At 44.4% G+C, this 7,834-nt stretch overlaps 1 pseudogene; it reads right to left on the bottom strand.

The window, feature by feature from the left end:
- Positions 1–3,842: 3,842 nt before the first annotated feature.
- On the bottom strand, positions 3,843–3,960 carry LOC126250577 (5S ribosomal RNA; annotated as a pseudogene).
- Positions 3,961–7,834: the final 3,874 nt, after the last annotated feature.

Raw genomic sequence — 7,834 nt, 5'->3', positions numbered from 1 at the left:
TGTGAAAATCTAAAAGTATGGAATCAGTTTCACATCCCCAGCCAATAGCACTCTTTACTTCGTGAGAATAAGGAGCTAGTCGTGTTTCACAAGGACGATATTTTTTGAATCCGTGTTGGCTGTTCGTAAATAAATCGTGTTCTTCGAGATAATTCATAATGTTCGATCACAGTATATGTTCCAAAATCCTACCGCAAATCGACGTTAGCGATATGGGTCTGTAATTCGGCAGGTTACCCCTCTTTTCTTCCTTTTATATTGATGTGACTTGCGCAACTTTTCAGTCTTTAGGTACAGATCTTTCGACGAGCGAGCGGTTATATATGATTGCTAAATATGGAACTGTTGTGTCGGCATGCTCTGAAAGGAAAATGACTGCTGTACAATATGGACCGGAGGCCTTGCCTTTATTAAGTGATTTAAGCTGTTTTGGTACACCAGGAATATCTACTTCTAAGTTTCGAAAAAATAGCTTTGAAAACAAAGGATTCCGATTTTACAATGTGCCTATGAGGTCATATTGACCCAGTGGCACCAGAAAGGGTACAACAACAGCCGATTCAAGAAACACTAACAAATGGGTACAAAAATAAGCGGGAAATAATATTTTCGTTGTTGCAGATGTTTTGTATAATGTCCGTTCAACATAATATTCATCATTATATTTTCATAAATGTTACATCCAAGAAACAAACAAACAATTTATGTTGGCGTCATATTGACCCCAGTGGTGCTCAGTACATAAACCATGAATAAATTTTGTTCTTGTTATGGTCTTCAGTCCAGAGACCGGTTTGATGCAGCTCTCCATGTTACTCTATCCCGTGCAAGATTCTTCATCTCCCAGTACCTACTGCAACCTACATCCTTATGAATCTGTTTAGTCTATTCATCTCTTGGTCTCCTTCTACGATTTTTACCCTCCACGCTGCCCTCCAATACTTAATTGGTGATCCTTTGATGCCTCAGAATATGTCCTACCAACCGATGTCTTCAAATGGTTCAAATGGCTCTGAGCACTATGGGACTCAACATCTTAGGTCATAAGTCCCCTAGAACTTAGAACTACTTAAACCTAACTAACCTAAGGACATCACACACACCCATGCCCGAGGCAGGATTCGAACCTGCGACCGTAGCAGTCCCGCGGTTCCGGACTGCAGCGCCAGAACCGCTAACCGATGTCTTCTTCTAGTCAAGTTGTGCCACAAATTTCTCTTCTCCCCAATTCTATGCAATACCTCCTCATTAGTTATGTGACCTACCCATCTAATCTTCAGCATTCTTCTGTAGAACCACATTTCGAGAGCTTCTATTTCCTTCTTGTCTAAACTATTTATCGTCCATGTTTCATTTCCATACATGGCTACACTCCATACAAATACTTTCAGAAAAGACTTCCTGACACTTGAACGTATACTCGATCTTATCAAATTTCTCTTCATCAGCCCGCATCTCGTGGTCGTGCGGTAGCGTTCTCGCTTCCCACGCCCGGGTTCCCGGGTTCGATTCCCGGCGGGGTCAGGGATTTTCTCTGCCTCGTGATGGCTGGGTGTTGTGTGCTGTCCTTAGGTTAGTTAGGTTTAAGTAGTTCTAAGTTCTAGGGGACTTATGACCACAGCAGTTGAGTCCCATAGTGCTCAGAGCCATTTGAACCATTTTTTCTCTTCATCAGAAACGCTTTCCTTGCCATTGCTAGTCTACATTTTATATCCTCTCTACTTCAACCATCATCAGTTATTTTGCTCCCCAAATTGCAAAACTCATTTACTACATTAGGCGTCTCATTTCCTAATCTAATGCCCTCAGCATCACCCGATTTAATTCGACTACATTCCGTTATCCTCGTTTTGCTTTTGTTGATGTTCATCTTATATCCTCCTTTCAAGACACTGTCCATTCCGTTCGGCTGCTCTTCCAGGTCCTCTGCTGTCTCTGACAGAATTACAATATCATCGGCGAACCTCAAAGTTTTTATTGCTTCTCTATGGATTTTAATTCCTACTCCGAATTTTTCCTTTGTTTCCTTTACTGCTTGCTTAATATACAGATTGAATAACATCGGGGAGAGGCTACAACCCTGTCTTACTCCCTTCCCAACCACTGCTTTCCTTTCATGTCCCTCGACTCTTTATAACTGCCATCTGGTTTCTGTACAAATTGTAAATAGCCTTTCTCTCCATGTATTTAACCCCTGCCACCTTAAGAATTTGAAAGAGAGTATTCCAGTCAACATTGTCAAAAGCTTTCTCTAAGTCTACAAATGCTATAAACGTAGGTTTGCCTTTCATTAATCGATTTTCTAAGAAATGAAATGTCGTGTGACGAGGGCCTCCCGTAGACCGTTCGCCTGGTGCAAGTCTTTCGACTTGACGCCACTTCGGCGACTTGCGCGTTGATGGGGATGAAATGATGATGATGATTGGGACAACACAACACTCAGTCCCTGAGTGGAGAAAATCTCCGACCCAGCCGGGAATCGATCCCGGGCCCTTTGGGTTGACAGTCTGTCGCGCTGACCACTCAGCTACCGCGGGCGGACGATTTTCTAAGATAAGTCGTAGGGTCAGTACTGCCTCACGTGTTCCAACATTTCTACGGAATCCAAACTGATCTTCCCCGAGGTCGGCTTCTACCAGTTGTTCCATTCGTCTGTAAAGAATTCGTGTTAGTATCTTGCAGCCGTGGCTTATTAAACTGATAGTTCGGTAATTTTCACATCTGTCAACGCCTGCTTTCTTTGGGATTGGAATTATTATATTCTTCTTGAAGTCTGAGGGTATTTCGCCTGTCTCATACATCTTGCTCACCAGATGGTAGAGTTTTGTCAGGGCTGGCTCTCCCAAGGCTATCAGTAGTTCTAATGGAATGTTGTCTACTTCCAGGGCCTTAGTTCGACTTAGGTCTTTCAGTGCTCTGTCAATCTCTTCACGCAGTATCATATCTCCCATTTCATCTTCATCTACATCCTCTTCCATTTCCATAATATTGTCCTCAAGAACATCGCCCTCGTATAGACCCTCTATATACTCCTCCCACCTTTCTGCTTTCCATTCTTTGTTTAGAACTGGGTTTCATCTGAGCTCTTGATATTCATGCAAGTGGTTCTCTTTTCTCCAAACGTCTCTTTAATTTTCCTGTAGGCAGTATCTATCTGCGGGAGGGGCCCCGTCGGCATCCGCCTCTAGCTATAACAAGGCGGTCGAGGCGCTAAAATCAAAACTTCCGGTCGCGCCCACTGATAAGGACTTTTGGCCAGCGCCAGGCGCTGTGGATAAGTGACCTTTTTCAGAAGACGGCGTCAGTCGTCGAGCAGCTGCATGAGCAGCAACACCGAGCGCAGCAACGAGACATATTTATCCTTCCGCGCTACTACATGAGGAGAAGACGTCCTCGTCTAACAGTTTGTAAAGCTGTAGACGATATAGAGTTAACTGCTCATCCTACAAGTGGTCAAGTGTTTTTACATTTTAATGAGCTGTAAATATAAAAATGAACGAAACATCATTGGATGTAATCGACTCAGAGGGAGAAAGTCACATATTTTGAAAAGAATAGTTTTCAAAACAGGGGAGATATATAGTTCCAATGTGCTTATGGTGTCATATTGACCCCGGTAGTACTAAAAACCAAACTCCTCCCGAACAGGCCATGGAGGCCCAACCGTACCGACCGGCCGCCGTGTCATCCCGAGCCCACAGGCGTCACTGGATGCGGATACGGAGGGGCATGTGGTCAGCACACCGCTCTCCCAGCAATATGTCAGTTTAAGAGACCGGAGCCACTACTTCTCAATCAAGTAGCTCCTCAGTTTGCCTCACAAGGGCTGAGTGCACCCCGCTGGCCAACAGCGCTCGGCAGACTGGACAGTCACCCAACCTAGTGCTAGCCCAGCCCGACAGCGCTTAACTTCGGTGATCTGACGGGAACGGGTGTTGCCACTGCGGCAAGGCCGTTGGCCCGGTGGTACTAGGAGGGGTAAAATGTATAAAATACAAACAACTGTTTTTCCGTGAAGTGCGAAAATTAATTTTTAAAATATCGTTGACACGTTCTTTGTTTTACAATGACTAAGGGAAAGAAATATGAAAACTGTTCTCCAACATAGTTCTGAACATCAGTTTGTGTAAGATATATACGAAGTTTGGAAGACTTATCAGCACCAAATATTGATTGGAAGTGTCCTGTATGAAGACGGCCATACAGTGGTCAGCAGATTGACAGCAACTGTTCCGTCAGTGACGGTATGCCTATTTAGTAAAAGACCGGCACCCTCGCCACCGTACGACTCATCGCCTGTCGCGGGTGGGTCTTGCACTTGTCCTAAAGCAAGGTGGGCTGTTTCAGCTGTTTCAGCCCTAATTAATGGAGCGCTCTGTTAATTCGAGACAATTCTTCGTGCCGGCGCTGACGTATGCCGTCGTAGGAGATCCAAAACATCTCATGCGTTAGTGGGAATGTTTTGAACTTTGAAGGCCTTAAAGACAGAAATTTTGTTCTATTGCTAGAATTGACAGATATATGAAGAGTGACTTGTGTGGTGGACTGACCCATCGAGGAACCGTTATAGTTAGCACACTGAACTCGCAACTGAGAGGTCGACTGTCCAGGTCACCGCCCAGGCATCCAGATTTACACTGAGATGACAAGTCACAGGGTAGCGATATGCACGTATACAGATGGCGGTAGTGTCTCGTACACAAGGTATAAAAGGGCAGTACATTGGCGGAACTATCATTTGTACTCACGTGATTCGTATGAAAAGGTTTCCGATGTGATTATGGTCGCACGACGGGAATTAACGGACCCTGGACGCGGAATGGTAGTAAGCTAGACGCATAGGCTATTCCATTTTGGAAATCGCTAGGGAATTCAGTATTCTGAGATCCACAGTGTCAATAGTGCGCCAAGAACACCAAATTTCGAGCATTACCTGTCACCACGGACAACGCAGTGGCCGACGGTCTTCACTTACCGACGGAGAGCAGCGGCGTTTGCGTAGAGTTGCCAGTGCTAACACACAAGTAACACTGCGTAAAATAACTGCAGAAATCGATATGGAACGTACGACGAACGTGTCGGTTAGGAGCGTGAGGCGAAATTTGGCTTTAATGGGGTATGGCAGCAGACGATCGACGCGGGTGCCTTTGCTAACAGCACGATGTCATCTGGAACGCTCTCCTCGGCTCATAACCATCTGGGTTGGACCCTACACAACTGAAAAACCATGGCGTGATCAGATGAGTCCCGATTTCAGTTGGCAAGAGCTGACAGGAGGGTTCGAATGTGGCCCAGACCCCACAAAGCCATAGATCCGAGTTGTCAACAAGGCACTGTGCATGTTAGTGGTGGCTCCGTAATGGTGTGAGCCGTATTTACATGGAATGTACTGGGTCCTCTGGTCCAGCTGAACCTATCGTTGACTGGAAATGGTTATGTCCGTCTACCTGGAGACCATCTGCAGCCATTCATGGACTACACATCCACAAACAACGATGGAATTTTTATGGACGACGTTGCGCCATGTAAGAACATTCTGGACAATTCGAAAGAATGATTTGGCCACCCAGATCGACCGACAAGACTCCCAACGAACATAAATGGGATATAATCGAGAGGTCATTTCGTGCACAAAATCCGGCACCGGGAACAATTTCGCAGTTATGGACGGCTATAAGGCAGCATCCCTCAATATTTCTGCAGGGGTCTTCCAGAGACGTGTTGAGTCCATGCCGCGTTGAGCTGCTGCACTACTCCAGTCAAAAGGAGATCCGATACGGTATTAGGAGTTATCCCATGACTTTTCTCGCCTCAGTGAAGGTTTTCCCTCATTTCCTAAATCACTTAAGGCAAATCCTACGACGAAAGGCCACGTTCAATTTCCTTCTCCATCGTTCCCTCATCCGAGCTTGTGCTCCGTCTGTAAAGACCTCGCATCTGTCGACAGGACGGTAAACTCTGAACTTCCTTCCTTCCTTTTTGTGTAGCTGGCTTTGTGTAGCCCGCTTATTTTTTAAAACTGAAATTGCTAGCTTAATATTGAATTTTCTTAAAAATCTTTTGATGTTTCTGTAGATCTGATCTTTTCGTGATTTAAATAATGAAACACCTTACCAGCTGCGTAGATTTTCATGCTTAGCACGACGCATGTCGAGAATTTATTGTCGTTGTTAAGTGCAAATATTTCAGTTGAACTTTTATATTACTTTCATTGCCTAGCTACGCACATAACTTAATTTCATTCATCACAATCGCTGTTTTTGGGAAGCTTGCAACTGTGTCTTTCCTGAATAGTGGTTTTTCCTTTGGAGACGACTGTCTCTCTGTATCTGAGGACAGCTTGTGAGACCTACATCTTGAGCGACATTGAAATCATGCCGACTCATATGACGGAGTAAACTGAGGTCATGATTAGACGTTCTATTTGCTTCCCAAGGATCTCGTCTCAAATAACTGTTTGTCCATCCAGATTTAGGTTTTCCGTAGATTCCCCTAAAGGTAAATGCTAGGATGATTCCTGTTTCTAATGGTAACGTCGTCGTCGGGATGTTAAACGCTTATCTTCTTTCCTTCCTTCTGACCCTTTTGTTGGTATTACAGAGGTGACTACAAATTTTATCTCAATTTCATCTATGCAAGAACATTTGCAGATAAATGTGTTAGTACCAGCATCTATAGACTGGGATTGTGTCGAGCAATTTTCTACAGATTATTTTATTCGATACAGGAGTGACAGATGTTATAAACTCTGGCTTTTTTGTGCCTCACAAAGCCGTAATGTGTCTAAGCAAAGTCTGTTAGTTAAATGTCAACATAAACGCACGTCACATGCCCTTTTCATTATATTTTCACATCACTGACACCTTTCCTTCCCACTATTCCCTTCACTCGGCAATCTTGATTTGCACTACATCTCTGCACGCGACAGTTCTGCTGGAGTCAGGTATTTGACAAAGCACCGGGACTGTAGTACACTAGTCCAGCAGTTCAGCGCTTCCAATTAGCTTGGCATCATAAGAAATAGCTGCCTCTACTAACAATGTCTACTTTTTTAGATACTTCACTGCCATTAGAGCGCCTAGTATCCATTGAGGGACTTTTTGTGTACGGAAAGGAGTCAATTTCTCAAATTAACCACTACTCTTTCAACGGCTAAAAAAATTACAGAAACACTTACTGTTCTCTTACTGTTAAGAATGCTGGTGTACTCTCTAAAGCCCTTTTCTTTCTCTGGATTCATTGCTTCCCGACCATAGATCCATGCGTTGGGAGTATTTGTATCTCATATAATGGGAAACCGTGCCGCTTCCATAAATAGCGAGGGAATTAAAAATCGGCTCAGGCGTAATTCCACACACCTGAGTAAACTTAGTGCAAATGAGATACAGGAGATGCCACAGTAGTTGTCCAACAACTACAGTCTCGCTGTGACGTCCAACCTCCCCTTCGGCACGTAGCACTTGCGATCTGCGCGGTTAAGCGAAGATCTTCTGTTGTGCCACACAAATTTGTTAAGTCAGTACATAGCCTACTCTTACGGAGGTGATAAGCACTTGGATTGCCACCATTAGTGTCTCATATTCTCACTCAATGAGACAAAGCGAAATTTGGGTTCAAAGAAGTTCGTTCGTGCAGAATCTCGTGATTTCTTGAACCACCAAGATTCGAACCAGCTACCGTCGTAACAGCTCGCTAACAAACGGCAGTGAGACACGCTTTGGAGTAATTCATCCGTCAGTAGGCAGAAGTCTGCGTACTTTCTGAAGGGTAATTTTTTTATCTACATCTACGTGATTACTCTGCTGTTCACAATAAAGTGCCTGGCGGAGGGTCC

This window comes from Schistocerca nitens, chromosome 3 (assembly GCF_023898315.1).
Source record: "Schistocerca nitens isolate TAMUIC-IGC-003100 chromosome 3, iqSchNite1.1, whole genome shotgun sequence".
Lineage (NCBI taxonomy): Eukaryota > Metazoa > Arthropoda > Insecta > Orthoptera > Acrididae > Schistocerca > Schistocerca nitens.
Note: the sequence above shows the minus strand (reverse complement) of the source record. Positions and strands in the feature narration are given on the sequence as shown.